This window comes from Dermochelys coriacea, chromosome 2, assembly GCF_009764565.3.
Source record: "Dermochelys coriacea isolate rDerCor1 chromosome 2, rDerCor1.pri.v4, whole genome shotgun sequence".
Classification (NCBI taxonomy): domain Eukaryota; kingdom Metazoa; phylum Chordata; order Testudines; family Dermochelyidae; genus Dermochelys; species Dermochelys coriacea.
The window spans coordinates 25822519-25838670 of NC_050069.1; positions in this window are offsets into that span (position 1 = coordinate 25822519).

Consider the following 16152-nt stretch of genomic DNA (forward strand, 5'->3'; position numbering starts at 1 on the left):
GCTCACTTCATCGGATGCACGAAAGCTTATGCTCCAATAAATTTGTTAGTCTCTAAGGTGCCACAAGTACTCCTTTTCTTTTTGATAGTTATACTAATCTAATTTCCTAGTAGTAGTAGTAGATCAGGCCTGAGTTTCTCAGTCCCATTTAGCAGTGCTGTGCCAGTCCTGCTCCTCCCTAATATGATCAAGGAGGTGAAAGTAGCCCTTGGACCAAGTGTGGAATTGGCTTAGGGATAGCACAAGGAGAGGGACCAGGTTAGACAAGCAATCTTAATTCTGGCATTTCCAAATTTTGGAAAGCTTGATCTTGTTACCTTAGTAATAGTCTTTTTAATGTAGTTTTTTGTGTGTAATAGAGATATTTAGGGTCTGAATCTCTGATCTCCCCTACACTAGGGAAGCTCTGTTGACTTCACTGGAATTACTCCTAGTCTACTCTGGAGTAAAATTCAGTCAGAATCAGATCCTTGGGCATGTGTGGACCCTGTGCCCCAAGCAAATCCTTAGCCCAAGGTTCCTGCACCCCTTCTATATATCTTTACTACTGTTCAAAATACTTCCTTCCCTCCAAGTTACCTGCAAGTTCTTTTTTAGGTTATGTATGCCTGGATCAGAAACTGGTTTGGATGTAGGATCTTCATTCTGGAAATACATTAAACTATTGCTTCAAATGGGCTAGTATTTTCCAAGTAACACATCTACACTAATGGTAAGAACATAAGAACATCCATACTGGGTCAGACCAAGGTCCATCTAGCCCGTAGCCTGACTTCTGACAGTGGCCAATGCCAGGTGCCCCAGAGGAAATGAACAGAACAGGTAATCACCAAGTGATCCATTTCCTGTTGCCCATTCCCAGCTTCTGGCAAACAGAGGCTAGGGACACCATCTCTGTCCATCCTGGCTAATAACCATTGATGGCCCTATCCTCCATGAACTTATCTAGTTCTTTTTTGAATCCTGTTATAGTCTTGGCCTTTACAACATCCTCTGGCAAGGAGTTGCACAGATTGACTGTGCATTGTGTGGAAAAAAATACTTAGATTTGTTTTAAACCTGCTGCCTATTAATTTCATTTGGTGACCCCTAGTTCTTGTGTTATGAGAAGGAGTAAATAACACTTCCTTATTGACTTTCTCCACACCAGTCATGATTTTATAGACCTCCATCGTATCCCCCTAGTTGTGTTTTTCCAAGCTGAAAAGTCCCAATACTTATTTCTCTCTCCTCATACGGCAGCCATTTCACACCTCCAATCATTTTTGTTGCCCTTTTCTGAACATTTTCTAATTCCAATATATCTTTTTTGAGATGGGGCAACCACATCTGCACATAGTATTCAAGATGTGGGCGTACCATGGATTTATATAGAAGCAATATGATATTTTCTGTATTATTATCTATCCCTTTCTTAATGATTCCCAACATTTTGTTCATTTTTTTGACTGCCGCTGCACATTGAGTGGATGTTTTCGGAGAACTATCCAAGATGACTCCAAGATCTCTTTCTTGAGTGGTAACAGCCAATTAGACCCCATCATTTTGTATTTATTTGAGCATAAGCTTTCATGAGCTACAGCTCACTTCATCGGGTGAGCTGTAGCTCATGAAAGCTTATGCTCAAATAAATTTGTTAGTCTCTAAGGTGCCACAAGTACTCCTTTTCTTTTTGCGGATACAGACTAACACGGCTGCTACTCTGAAACCTGTCATTATTTTGTATGTATAGTTGGGATTATGTTTTCCAATGTGCATTACTTTGCATTTATCAACATTGAATTTCTGAGAATTTCTGCCAAGATTTGTTTTCTGTGAAGTTGGGTTTACTCTAGGTCATTAGACACCATCTGTAAACTGCACTGATCACAAGGGCATAAGTGTGCATTGTTTGGTATTGCCTTTATTGAATAAGTAGGGTGTCACTGTTGTTAAGTTATCTTTCTAATAGTAACAAATTACAAAGGATATAGTTGCTCTAGTTCTCGGTTGCCATGTGATGTAGTTCTGATTCCTGGTGGTACCTCGGGCTGTCCTTTCCTTGTGCGGTCCACTGCTGCTGTAACAACTCATGGCCACAGAGTATTAAGTGGAAAACACAAACATTGGGCCCCTGCTCATGCTGCTTTCCACACACATTGAACACTGCAATATTTGTCATGTGCAGTAATGTAATTCACTGACCCCTGAGTGGAGCTTTTCTGGAAAGTCATTCATTTTCAAGAACCCCTATCAAGCAAGAAAATAATGTTATGGAAAAATCTAGATAAAACCAGTGGATTGCACTTCTCTAGTGCCTTCCACCCTGTTCTACCAACAAGGTGTCTAACAAGCAGGAATGGCATTTAAGAGTTTGTAGCACCACTGTGCTAAGTAAATGCCATATTCTCCTCATTTTTACAAAGGGGAGACTGAAGCGAAGAAAGACTGAGTGATTAGCCCAGTGCTACACAGCAAGTCTGTGGCAGGGCTTGGTGCAGAGCCCAGACTTCCTGACTCCCAGTCAGTGTGCTCTGACGTGGCACCACAGCTTAATTTGGTTTCTATGTGCTCTGTAAACTGGGGAGGGAGCAGACCTTTGGCTACCCATAGGCATGTTATTGAGAGTTTTGCTGTTAATTCCCCTTTACGAGGCCCATCTTGTTATGGTTGGAGTTGCTCTCGGTTTCTGTTTGTTTTGTCTGTTTTTTTGCATGTGGGGCTTGTATATTTTATTAAGCTCTTGGCTAGTATCTTGTGGCTATTTAAGATTATTCTTCTTATGAAGGGCTCTTTAGAAGTTATTCATTAGGGCTTTCAAAGGTGGCCTGTTATGTGGCCTTGCCATTGAATGACAGTGTTTTGCGGGTTTGTGTCTTACAGAGGGGAAATGTCTGGTTTTTATGTGTCCCTAATTATGACTTCCCAAAAGCTAGTTCAATTGACTTGGTATTTTGTCCCTTAACTGCTAAAATTGCTTGCTAAAATTTCAGGTACTGTATGTAGGGCCACAAACGCTTATTTTTGTCACTGAAGTAACCAAATATGAATCTAAGTGCCCATCAAGTGCAGACTAAAAAATGGTATAATTTAGTGGCTAGGGCACTGGACTGGGACTTGGGAGATCTAGATTCTGTTCTGGCTCTGCTATTGACCTGCTGTATGACTTTGGGCAAGTTACTCAACACTCTGCCTCTGTTTCCCTTCCCACCCTTTGGCTGTGTCTACACTACACACCAGTTTCAGCAACCTGTAGGGTATATGTAGCTACACACCGCACTGAAAAGCAGGCGGCGTCTGCACTGCAGCATGTAGCTATGAGTATTAATGAAAGGCTCTGGTAGGGGGAAGGCAGTGGGGAAAGGCTTCCATGAGTCCCCATTGCTGAAGCCTTTCATTGGGTGAGGAAAGGCTCAGACTTTCCTGCCTGCCACACCCTGCCAGAGTCATTCCCTGCTGCCCAGGGTAAGTGGTAAGTGAAGCAACCCGGCCCCAGCCTGTTTTGCTCCCCTGGCTCCCAACCGTGCTGCCAGCGAGTACTGGGGGCTGGTTCCCCCCTGTCCCCCAAGGCTGGGAGCCAGGGGAGCAGAGCGGAGCAGGCTGGGGTCAGGGGTGGTTTCCCTCTGCCCTCTCGCGGAGGCCTGGGGCCAGCTTCTCCCCCCCCCCCCACGGATGGGCTGTGTAGGGCACCAAAATGGCTAGGGACGGCCCTGGCTGAAGATGCTGTGCCTAGGGGCACCTAAGTTGTAAATCTAGCCCTACTGCTGCAGGAGTCTCCCCCTCTGGCAGGGAAAGGCTCTAGCAGCAGGGAGCTGGCAGAGCCTCTCTCTCCTGCTGGAGACTTTCCTGCCATGGGAAAAACCTTTAGCAGTGAGGAGCTGGCAGAGCCTTTCCCAGCTGCCTCCTTGCTGCCAGAGTCCTTTCCTGCAGCGGGGAAGGGCTCCAGCAGCTGGGAGGCAACGTGACACTACATGGCTAAAACTAGCAGTGTAGACAGGGAGGCCAGTACACAGCTACATAGGATATGTACTTGGGTACGTATTCACACCCTTCAGGCATGTCTGTATTCTACTAGCCAAGCCATGTCTCGCCATCTACACTTCTATTAATCCCGTGCTGGGGGACTACCTGAGAATGTACGCTACACAATGCCAAAAGAAGTGTGCGGTATAGATTAGCCTTTGTCTGCCTTGTCTGTGGAGGCTCCGACTGAGTTATGTAGGCAATGAATGTATGATTTATGATGTCCTTAGCTATTGTTGAGTTCTTTGCTTTCACATTGTAGGGCTTTGTAAATTATGTCAAATAGGTACATTGTAGTCACTTGATAATTGTAACTGGTGTGGGAAACAGAGAATTTTGGTTCCGGAATAGTACATCATTTTATAGAGTGTAGCTCTGGTTTTAACTGGATGCACACGTTTTGGATTCAATATACAGCACAAGCAAACAATATGGAGCAGTGTATTATTCTTTGAGCTGTTTGCAGGTAAGTATGGAGGTGCATTTGCCATTTGATTTATATGTAGGGTAGACTATTGTTGTCATTCCACAACGTGTGGTATACAAGCTGGTGTATAGCTTCACATATCTGATCTCCTTTTCTTGCCTGATTTCAGAGTTTATTATAAAGCTATACAATGTGTATTTATTAGGACTTTAAAAAATCTTCCTCAAGAAAAGGGCACCAATAAGAATGAAAAGCTGTGAAAAGGTTAATATTTTCTACTAAACTCATGAGGACAGACTATACTAACCTCCTTTTGTATGTGGCCCAGGTTTGTTTTTCCCAAAAAGCAAAGGAAATTTTAAATTTATTTTCTGATACATTTTCAGTTGGCTCCCTCTTGTGGTAAATTGTGAAAACATCTTTACATTCAAATTTGTTAAGGGACTGAGGTTAATGGCACTACTTTGTACCTCTATAACATTTCTGGGCTGAGGACTTCAAAGTGATTGATTAAATTTATTAGCCTAAAATCTTCCTTTTAAGGCAGGGAAATATGGTAATCTCCATTTTATAGATTGGGAACAGAAACTCAGAACAAATAGGTATCAAAGCTGGAACTAGAATCCCTGTCCTCAAACTCCCACTTATGGGCTTTGGCCAAAAGCATTGTAATATCTTAATCCGAGATGGACTCCTAGGTTATGCCTACATTTAGGGTGGTATGTAGAGTACCTATGCTGCATGCCCCCTAGCATGGGTGTAAATAGTAGTGCAAAGACTGCTTAGGGGAGCAGAGTAAAGACACACCAGAACCTTAGGGTATATACCCTACAAAACTGTACATCTGCAGCCTCCCCACTGCCAAAGCCTTTCACTGCCATGTGCAGCTACACACACCACAATGGGGATGCAGCTTGCTGTTAATTGTGACATGTAGTTACACATACCCTACATCCCACCACCAGTGTAGACAAGGCTTTAGGGTGAAAGGTGGGATGATCCAATAACTAGGGTGGTAGGCTGGGCTTTGGTAGATCTGTATTCAGTTCCCTGCCTGGGCTTCCTGAGTGACCTTGGGCTCTGTTTGGACCCACTGCCTGTGCCTCAGTTCTGTAAAATGGGGAAAATAGCACTTTCCTCCTTGACAGAGGTGTTGGGAGGATAACTAAATTTAGAACTGTGAGGTGCTCAGATACCACACTATTGGCAGCCACATGAGATGTCTTAGACAGTTGGAGAATCCTACCTATTGTCCAAGAACAAATAATTCCTCTCCATTTAATTTTTCAGTTCCTTTCTGTTTAAGTGTCATGAATATACTAATTACAATTAAATAATTAAATCTAATTGTAAACCTTTTTAAAGTTCTTAAATCAATCAATATTTATTTAAAAGAATCCTAATTTTCTCCCTTTAAAATGTGATGAATAGAAACACAGAAGTTAAAAATGTAGATAATATCATATGCAAAAGGCTTATAAAATGTAATAGAGATAAAGCCAATAGTTATTCCAAAAACCAATAGAAATAACTGACTAGGGTGTTGGGTTTTTTTTTTTAAAACCATTCTGCTTTTGTTTAAGTGTGGTATTAATCTTTGGTTGAGCCTTAGAGTTTTACGGCTTTTTGTTCTGAAACAGGTGGTTTAATTCTCAAGACAACCTGCATGGAAATGATGAGTCAAATTATCTGACTAGTGTTTAGCACAAGTGGGAAGTGATTAGTCTTCTCCAAAACATCCCGAATGAGATGTACAAAATAAGATTTCTCCTGCACAAGCTGAAAACGTGCATGCGGTAATGTAGTTTATTATCAAATGGGACAGGACTCTTGCATTAGTGTATGTAAGGCAACCAGATATTACAGTCATTCCTTGGAGGATGTGGTCATGTAGGAAAGTATGTATTTGGCTCTGTTTATTCTGAGTTGTTTGGAGTGTTGTTGTAGCTGTGTTGGTCCCAGGATACTAGAGAGACAAGCTGGATGAGATAATATCTTCTATTGGTCAGGAGTCTGTATTTTTATTTAAATTCTAGTCATCTATAGGAATAGGGAAGCATCCCTTTAATTAGTTTGTTAGCCCTCTAGTGGTGCTCACTGTGTTTTATGTTTTAGAAGCAGCAGCAGTGTTTGAATTGTAGACCTGCTTGAGAACTTTCTGTTGAAATGATTTGTGACTGAAAAATGCAGTTTCTGCAAAATTGAAATTTTCTGCTGGAAAATTTTAATTTTGCTGGAATATTTCATTCTGGGTTGGAAAACCTTTTGATTTGAGTCAGCCTGACATTAAATTGCATCTGCCTAAAGCATCATGGTGCCTCATGAGAGTTGTAGTTTGTGTACTTCATGCTCCCATTCTCCTCCGTGGGCTGGGCTCCTTGGACATACTACATCTTCCATGATGCATTGTGGTCTTCCTCTGACCAAGACACTATGTGCATCATGGGAGTCCCATAAGATGTAGCCTGGCCAGGACATTGGGCTCCCAACCTATAACACCCATGAGGCACCATGGCAGCACAGAGACATTAAAATGCATGTTGATACTACTCAAAACATTTTGATTTGGTTCCACAAACTGAAACAGGAATGTTGAAAGTTAAATGAGTCATTTTGATCAAAATTTTCCAGAATATTTCATTCCATGAGAGATTTTGATATTTCAACTTTTCATTTCAATTCAGGACAAAAACAAATGTCACAAATCAGGATTTCCAGGGGACATAATTTGCCTAGCTCTAGTATGTATTGTGCCCACGTGATTTATTCATATTATTGTTGCTGTGTAAGGAGCAAAACACACAATAAATCTTAATAAATCCCTCCTTTCATCTTGCTTCCTGCAAGCACACTGAGGAAATCCACTTGCAGCCACCCAATGTTTTATGTACATTGGGACAAATTCTGTACTATAGCTCCTGAGAGAGGCAACACAGAAGATACAGCTTAAGAGGACAAAGGTGGTTTTAGGCCATCTTTGTGCTGTCAAGATATCAGACTGGTGTAAGGACCAGACAGCCCCCAATGTAAGTTACAGCAGCTCTGAGAGCTAATTTGTGGCAGCTTTTCTTAGCCTGCCTTTGGGCTTCACTGCAGCTCAAAATCTCTGTACTGGCATATAAGGGTCATAATTGGCCCTGTTGACTGCATTGCTTAAATGCCAGAGTGATTGGTGCTATATAAAATCTTAAAATACTTAACAAAACATTTGCAGCATGCTTGTAGGAAAGAGAAAATTTTGCAACTGAGATATTGCTAACCCATGGCTAGTGCTTCCAAGAGCAGTTCTCCTTTCCCTCTTGTTCTTTGTTGCCTCCTCCATATCCTCTTCCATCATAGTTTGTTTTTTTGTGATTAAGACTGTAAACTTCTCTGAGCCAAGGATCTTGTGGTCTGATGTGTCTATAAAGCGCCTGATACCTCTATGGTGTTACGTAAAGAGAGAATATTGTTCCACTTCCCCTTGGAGCAGGAATCATTTGAAGAAAAGGATGGAGGATAAAATGAAAGATAAGACAGGAAGGATGGCCCTACATTGTGTCTCAAGAGGCCTGAATACACTTTCTGACTGTTGGCCTCTCTATGTGACAGGGAAAAATCCTTCCTTTCTCCCATTCTTTACCTGTCTTGTCTTTTGAGATTTTAAGCTCCTCTGGGGGCAGGGACTGTCTCTCACTATGTGTATCTAAAACACCCACCACAATGAGGCCTCTAGTCTTGGTTGAGGTCTCCTGGTGCTACCATCATGTTAATAATAATTTGAAATACTTAAAGAATAAGACAGCTGTCAGGGCATCTTTTGCCCTTACAGCCTTGGTAATGCCATTCCAACATATGAAGATGAAATTACTATCAATCAAATTGTCTATAGACCTAATCCTGCCAGATGTTGAGCACCCTTTACTTCCAGGATCAGACCCACACTAAGTAAATGTAATTTCCACATAAATTTATTTATTACCACTAGATGTCTCTCTCTTCTCTATAGTTTGCTATACAATCTGGCCAGTCTATTAAAATCCATATAATGAAGTTTAAATATAAAGCCCACTTCATCAGATGCATGGAGTGGAACATACAGTAGGGAGGTATAAATACACAGCATATGAAAAGATGGGAGTTGCCTTACCAAGTGGGGGGCCAGTGCTAATGAGTCAATTCAATTTAAGTTGGAAGTAGGCAATTCTGAACAGTTGACAAGAAGGAGTGGAAATCACTTTTGTAGTGTTAATGAGGCCAATGCAAACAAGATGGCCCATTTCAAACAGTTGACAAGAAGGTGTGAGTATTTAGCAAGGGGAAATTAGTTGTTGTAAAAACAATGAGGAGTACTTGTGGCACCTTAAAGACTAACACATTGATTTAGTTAATGAAGTGCAATGCTAGTAGAGCAGTGGCTATCAACCTTTCCAGCTACTGTACCCCTTTCAGGAGTTTGATTTGTCTTGCATACCCCCAAGTTACACTTCACTTTAAAACGACTTGCTTACAAAATCAGACATAAAAATACAAAAGCTTTAGACCATGCTATTAATGAAAAATTGGTTACTTTGTCATTTTTACTATATAATTTTAAAATAAATCAACTGGTATATAAATATTGTACTTACATTTCAATGTATAGTACATAGAGCAGTATAAACAAGTCATTGTCCATATAAAATTTTAGTTTGTACTGATTTCACTAGTCCTTTTTATGTAGCCTGTCATAAAACTAGGCAAATATCAAGATGAGTTGATTCACCCCCTCTGCTTATGCCCAAGGGTACATGTGCCCCCAGTTGAGAACCACTGCCTTAGAATCACTGGGGACATTGGGGTTTGTGCTTTTAGTTTTCCTTTTTCCTCTTTCCCTCCCTCCTTTCTCTTGCTTCTTTTCCCCCCTTTTCCTTGCTTCCCTCCCTCCACAAAGCAGGTTTGTGTTGGGAGAGGCCCTCACAAAGAGGTGGGGCTAGAATAGTGCTCTGAGAATGATCCCCTCCGGTGGAGACCTGGGCCATCCTTTGGGACATCTGGAGAGACCCCTCAGCCTCCCACCTCTAAGAGTCTCAATGCTGATTGGCCAACCAGGGGGCTATTGACAGGGAGGACTCAGGTCCTTTTGTTCTCTTTTAAGACTCTTTTTTATTCTATGATTCTAAGAGCAAGCAAATAAGTCGTAGCCTACCATGTATTTGATTGATCTTGCTGCTTCTTTCCAATAATTGTCTCTGAGCAGGTTTCAGAGTAGCAGCCGTGTTAGTCTGTATTCTCAAAAAGAAAAGGAGTACTTGTGGCACCTTAGAGACTAACAAATTTATTAGAGCATAAGCTTTCGTGAGCTATAAAAAAAAAAGCTATAAAAAGTGCTGGGTGCTGAGCAACCCCCCTATCAGCTCCTCTCTTCCCGCAGTGCCTCCCGCCCACCAGTGAGCCCCTCTGATCAGTGATTCTCCCTCTCTCCCTGCGCCTCCCGCCTGCCGCGATGAGCTGTTTTGCGGCGTGCAGGAGGCTCTGGGGTGGGAAGGAGGACCGAGGGTGTGGCGTGAGAGGGCAGGGGGGGAACAGGGCTGCTGGGCTGGCCACTGTGTTCATATGCCTGACACTCACCTCCGAAGCAAGTATTCTTCTCACAGTTAAGTTCTTCTCTCAGGGAAGAAGGGCTCACGGAGGGCAGCGGAAGCACTTCAAAGACATACTAAAAGTACACTTTAGAAAGGGAGGCATCAACCCAACAAATTGGAAGGACTTGGCATGGAACGGAACACAGTAGCGCCACACCATACACCAGGGGTGGGCAAAATTTTTGGCCTGAAGGCCACATCTGGGTATAAAAATTATATGGCAGGCCATGAACGCTCATGAAATTGGGGGTTCAGGTGCAGGAGGGGGTGAGGGCTCCGGCTGGGGGTGCGGGCTCTGGGGTGGGGCCAAAAATGAGGAGTTCAGGGTGTTGGAGGGGGCTCCGGGCTGGGGTAGGGTTGCGGGGTGTATGTGTGTGAGGGCTCTGGCTGGGGGTGTGGGCTCTGGGGTGGGCTGGAGATGAGGGGTTTCAGGTGCAAGAGGGTGCTCCAGGCTAGGACTGAGGGGTTTAGAGGGCAGAAGGGGGCTCTGGGCTGAGGCAGGGAGTTGGAGTGCTGGGTGTGCGTGAGGGCTCTGACTGGGGGTGTGGGCTCTGGGGTGGGGCTGGGGTTGTGGAATTTGGGGTGAAGGAGGGTGCTCTGGGCTGGGACCGAGGGGCTTGGAGGGCGGAAGGGGGATCAGGGCTGGGGCAGGGGGTTGGAGTGCGGGTGGGGGGCAGCTCAGGGGTCCACACATCAGGTGGCGCTTACCTGAAGCAGCTACCAAAAGTAGCAGCATGTCCCCACTCTGGCTTCTACATGGAGGCGTGGCACCCACCATGTGACTCTGCGCACTGCCCCGTCCACAGGCACTGCACCTGCAGCTCCCATTGGCTGCGGTTCCCAGCCAATGGGAGCTGCAGATGGTGGGGCTTGGGGTGGGGGCAGTGTGCAGAGAGCCCCCTGGCTGCCCCTACGTGTAGGAGCTGGAGAGGGGACATACCGCTGCTTCCGGGAACTGCGTGGCAAGCCTCTGACCCCGCTTCCTGGTGGGAGCACGAGGCCCGGATTAAAAGGTCTTGTTTGCTCATCTCTGCCATACAGCAAGCCACAGCTCACTTTGAGGAGAACAGGTGTTTTCATGAGACAGAGAAGTGACAAAGGAGGAAAGAAAGGGCATAACACTCCAGCCAGCAACTATGTCTCTTCCAATATTACAACTGTCACTTCTGTGGGAAAATCTGCAGGACACAAATTGGGCTCCTCTGCCACTTAAAAACTCACCAATGAACCCTCTTGGCAGACATCATCCTCGCACTCAGGGATAGCGGAAGAGAATCCCACACTGGACCAGGAGGAATTAGAGAGCAGTCCTGGGCTGCTGTGATCCTGCCGCACAACACCTGCAGAACTTGCTCAAGTTCGAGGAGATGTTTAAAAAGGAGCCTGTCATGGGGTGTATGTAGTCCTGCGCTAGCCCAGCAACCAATGGGTTAATACAGACACTGCCAGCCACGGCTGACTGACAGACTAACAGCAGCTGGAAGGATAAAAGGGCTGGGAGCAAAAGGGCAGGGAAGCTAAAGAGGAGTGAGCAGGCAGGACAAAGTAAACCCTGTCAGCAGACTGCTAGAGAGCTGCCCAGGGACATCACCCCAGAAAGGGGTGAACAGACCAACAGATTGATGAGCTTACAGAGGCCTGAGGGAAGGTAGGAAGGAGCGGAGGGCACTGTCAGAGTCGGCAAACCCTATTCTGCTTGTCTAGCTTGAGGACCCAGGTCTGGAGCCTGGTGGAGGGAGCAGGCCTGGGTTGTCCTACCAACCCCTGTGATGAACCTGAGAACATAGAGGATGTCTAGATTACTGGACGCCAGGAGTGGACTGACAACCCTGTTGAGCTGAGTGAACTGGAGCCACACACACCATCCCATTTGGATAGAGCAGGCACCTTTGCACTGATGCACCACCTCACACAGCCAGACAGCTGAGAACAGGGAGAAACAGCAGAGAATGAGAGACTTACCTCAGGAGATCCTGAACAAGAGTGCAGCAGGAGTCTGGGCTGCAGGAGAGATTTTGCTAGCAGCAGCTACCCCAGGCCTGAGAGGAGGGGCGAGCCTTTCCCTAAGACTAGAACCCTTTGATCTAACTTCTGGAGGATCATGGGTGACGCATTTGACCACATGCCCAGTGGAGAGGGAAGGCCCAGGCTCCAGTACTGACCACCCATTTTGTGGATGAGACATAGACCCCTTTTCCCTCTCTTGGAGAGCAAGAGAGGATAGAGACATTATAAACAGTGAGGCAAAGGTGTGCCACTCACAGGCAACCAAAGGTGGGTTGAAGACACTTTCTTTTGTGGGGACGTTGGACTGTATACATTTTGTTGGACTCTATTAACCGAGAACTTAATTGGTGAACCGGCCAGAGGACCAAGGCCTCAGATCCCCATCACTGAGCCTGGTTGATCCCATGCCTCCCATTATCCCCTTTTGAGCTCCTATATAGGAGGCAGCTCTACAGGATCATAGCTCTCCTCCACAAGGCATGGGAGGAGCCAGACTCAGGAACAATCAACATGGTACAATTCGTGTTCTGTTTCAGGGGAAACTTGGAGACACGTCAGGGTTTCTTGAAGGAGAACCTGCTGAAATCTCAGTAGAACCAGGAATGGGCCTAGAATAATGGGGCCAGGAAGTGAACATTTAAGCCCAGTGCTAGGGTTTGTTGTTGCTGCTAACCTTAAAGTCAAAACTCCTGGCCAAGTGGCAAGGATCTTTCAAGTTGTAAAAAGAGCAAGGGCAGTTTATTATGAAATCCGCCATCCAGGGAAGAGAAAAGAGACATAGGTGTACCATATGAACCTACTGAAGGCTTGAAAGGACCAAGAGGTCCTTTTTCACCAGAACCTGAGCTCAGCCAAAAAGTGCCCTTAATCCATTATTCTGGCCTGAACAGAAACAGCAACTACAATGGCTAATTGAAAACTTCTCCTTGGTGTTCTTAAAACAAACCCATCTAGCTTACCATCAAGTGGATGCCAACCCGGAGAAAAAGGTCCTTGAGAATCTGACCCTTTAGGCTAGGGGTTCCCAGGCTTGGTTCGCAGCTTGCTCAGGTAAGCCTCTGGCGGGCTACAAGACGCTTTGTTTACCTTAGCGTCTGCAGGTACAGCTGCTTGCAGCTCCTAGTGGCTGCAGTTTGCTGTTCCCAGCCAATGGGACCTGTGGGAAGTAGTGGCCCAGCCCACATTGGGGAATCATCCCCTAGTGCAGCCTTTCTCAAACTGGGGATCCCAACCCAAAAGTATATCACAAGATAGTGTAGGGGGGGTCGCAAGTAAGGTCACCATACATCCAGATATTCCTGGAGATGACCTCTTTTTTGGTCCTCTAATCTCCCTCTGTGCAGAGTTTGGAAATATGAAAAAATGTCTATGACTTTCCTTTGCATTCAAAGCTGGGCAGCAGGAGAGCAGCAGTCACTAGTCAGGCATCCAGCTTGGATGCCAGCACCACCACCAGCAACAGCGCAGATGGTAGGGTGGCATGGTATGGTAGTGCCTTCCTTCTGCGCCACTGTTGGTGGCAGAACTGCCTTCTGAGCTGGGCAGCTGCAGAGCAAGTGGCTGTTAGCTGGGTGCCCAGCATAGATGGCAGTACCACTGCCAACAGTAGCGCAGAAGGAAGGATGGCATGGTGTGGTATTGCCACCCTTCTTTCTGTGCCACTGCTGGTGGTGGCACTGCCTTTTGAACTGGGCAGCAGAGAGTAGCTGCTACTCTATAGTCGCTTAGTTCTGAAGACAAGGAAAAATCATGGACTTTTTTTTATATTTCCAAAATCTTCCAGGACAGAGATCAGAGGACTAAAGAAGTTGGCCCAGGAAAACCCGGATGAATGGTGACTCTACTTGTGACCCTCCTGCACTAGCCTTGTCATCCCATTTTGGATTGGGACCCCTAGTTTGAGAAACGCTGCATGAGGGGATTCCCCTACAACACTGAGGTCCAACACAACTAGTAGTTCTTGGTGGACTGTGTCCCACATCTTCTATGGAAGTGGTCGTAGATTCTCAGGAAATCTTTTCATTCTTCAAATATCCACCCGGATGGAGATCGGAGGATCAAAAAAAATGTCATGTCCAGGAAAACCCAGAAGTATGGTACTCCTATCAAAATATCAGCACTCCTCGTTTTAAGTGTCCAAATACTTGTTTGTATATAGTTGTGTATAAAGCCACAATCCTTGGACAATATTATGATTATTACAAGCTCCCCAAACTGTATCCTGTTGTCTATTTTTCCCCCAGAAAACATGTTTCTTAAATGTCCACCTATTTATTCCTGCAGGCTGTTGCTTTGCACTTTTTGAGAGGCTTCAGAGCCTTTGACTGCATAGATAATGATTACATGCTTCATTTAATGCCCCTATAATATGTATAGTAATTTGCTATCACTTTTTTGGGGGAGGAGAGAGGAGTCCATCACAGCCTGAAAATTTTCAAAGGGGGGGCAGCAAAAAAAAGTGGGATACTAGCTGGGGAGGGCTCTGAGTTACTACAGAGAATTCCTTCCCTGGTGTCTGGCTGCTGGGTCTTGATGAAATGTTCAAAGGTCTACCTGATTGCCATATTGGATCAGGAAGGAACTTTCCCCTGGGGCAGATTGGCAGAATACCCTGGGGGCTTTTGGCTTTCCTCTGCAGCTTGGAGCATGGGTCACTTGCTGGCTTAAACTAATGTAAATGGTGGCTCTCTGTAACTTGAAGTCTTTAAATCATGATTTGAGGATTTCAGTAAGTAAGCCAGATGTTCTGGGTCTATTACAGGAGTGGGTGGATGAGGTTCTGTGGCTTGCAATGTGCAGGAGGTCAGACTAGATGATCATGATGAGCCCTTTTGGCGTTAAAGTCTATGCGGCAACAGGACCTCTGGCTCCAGTCAAGTTTCCCGATCACCCCGGAGAAGCTTGTGGGCTCGCATGTCCTGCTTAGCCTTCTTTCAGGCAACTCCCCAGAGATGGAACTCTCCACCTCCTCTCCTCTAGGTCTCTGCAGTTGGGCTCACCCAGCTCTTTATGGGAAAAAAAAACCCAGCTCCCTCTCCAACTGGACTTTATCGCTAAGTAGGCCCGGTCCACCCTCCAGGTGCATTCAAACTGGTTAATTGGCTTCTCAGGCCCATACTAACAGTTTCATGGTATTTGTGGGGTAAACACCCCACCATACATACAGCAGTTAGAGCTTTGTCTCCAAGAGTTCTCTCTCAGGGTCCAGATGTAGCTATGGTACTTCCTTACAAGCACATGGGATAGATGTAAGTGATTGGAAAAGAATGAGGAAGAGAGAGTAGTGTGTTTATATTCCACTGAGAATGTACTGGAGAAGAAAAAAAGTACCCTTGTTGGATGTTTGCTCTTATTGAAAATATGGACAGTTTGATAATGGCAGTGTATGAGGGCATCCCTGTTTTGGTGATTTTAGGGCAAAACTAGGATTTTTTTTCTCACTTCCTAAATCAGCAAGGAAAGAATTGCTTAAAAGTGTCCTCTGTGGATCAGTGCAATTTTGTAGCCGTGTTGGTCCCAGAATATTAGAGACACAAGGTGGTTGAGACCTTTTTCTTCAAGAGCTCTGTGTAGCTCAAAAGCTTGTCTCTTTCACCAACAGAAGTTGGTCCAATAAAAGACCATTATCTCACCCACCTTATCTCTTTGTGGCTCAGGCAGCTGGAGTTAGGCTGTCACCACCCACATTTTCTGGCTGCTGGCTTGAAATCTGCACTGCCACCTTGGTTGAGACTGCAGCATTTGATGGGTTAGGACACAGAAGTATGGTGACAAGCTCCCACTATTGAGGAAATGTGTGTGCCCAGTATAAGATTTCCATTACGGCGTTAGTATTTGGGCACTCCTGTGGTTGGAGAGGATGAGGTTACTGGTCAGTTAGAGGCAGCCTGCTTCTATTCTATACAATGTATCTTTAGACAACATATGGCCACAACATCAGGCCATCTTAGCAGGTCAGGCACAAGATTAGTAGAGAAACAGTGCACGCTCCTGCTGCTCCACTGAAATCCCCTGGATGAGATGGTCTCTTTGTTTAATGTCTTGTTTTATGTACATACCATGTCAGATAGCCTGTTGCTCTATTAACATCATGTGTCCAGCTGCACCATAGCC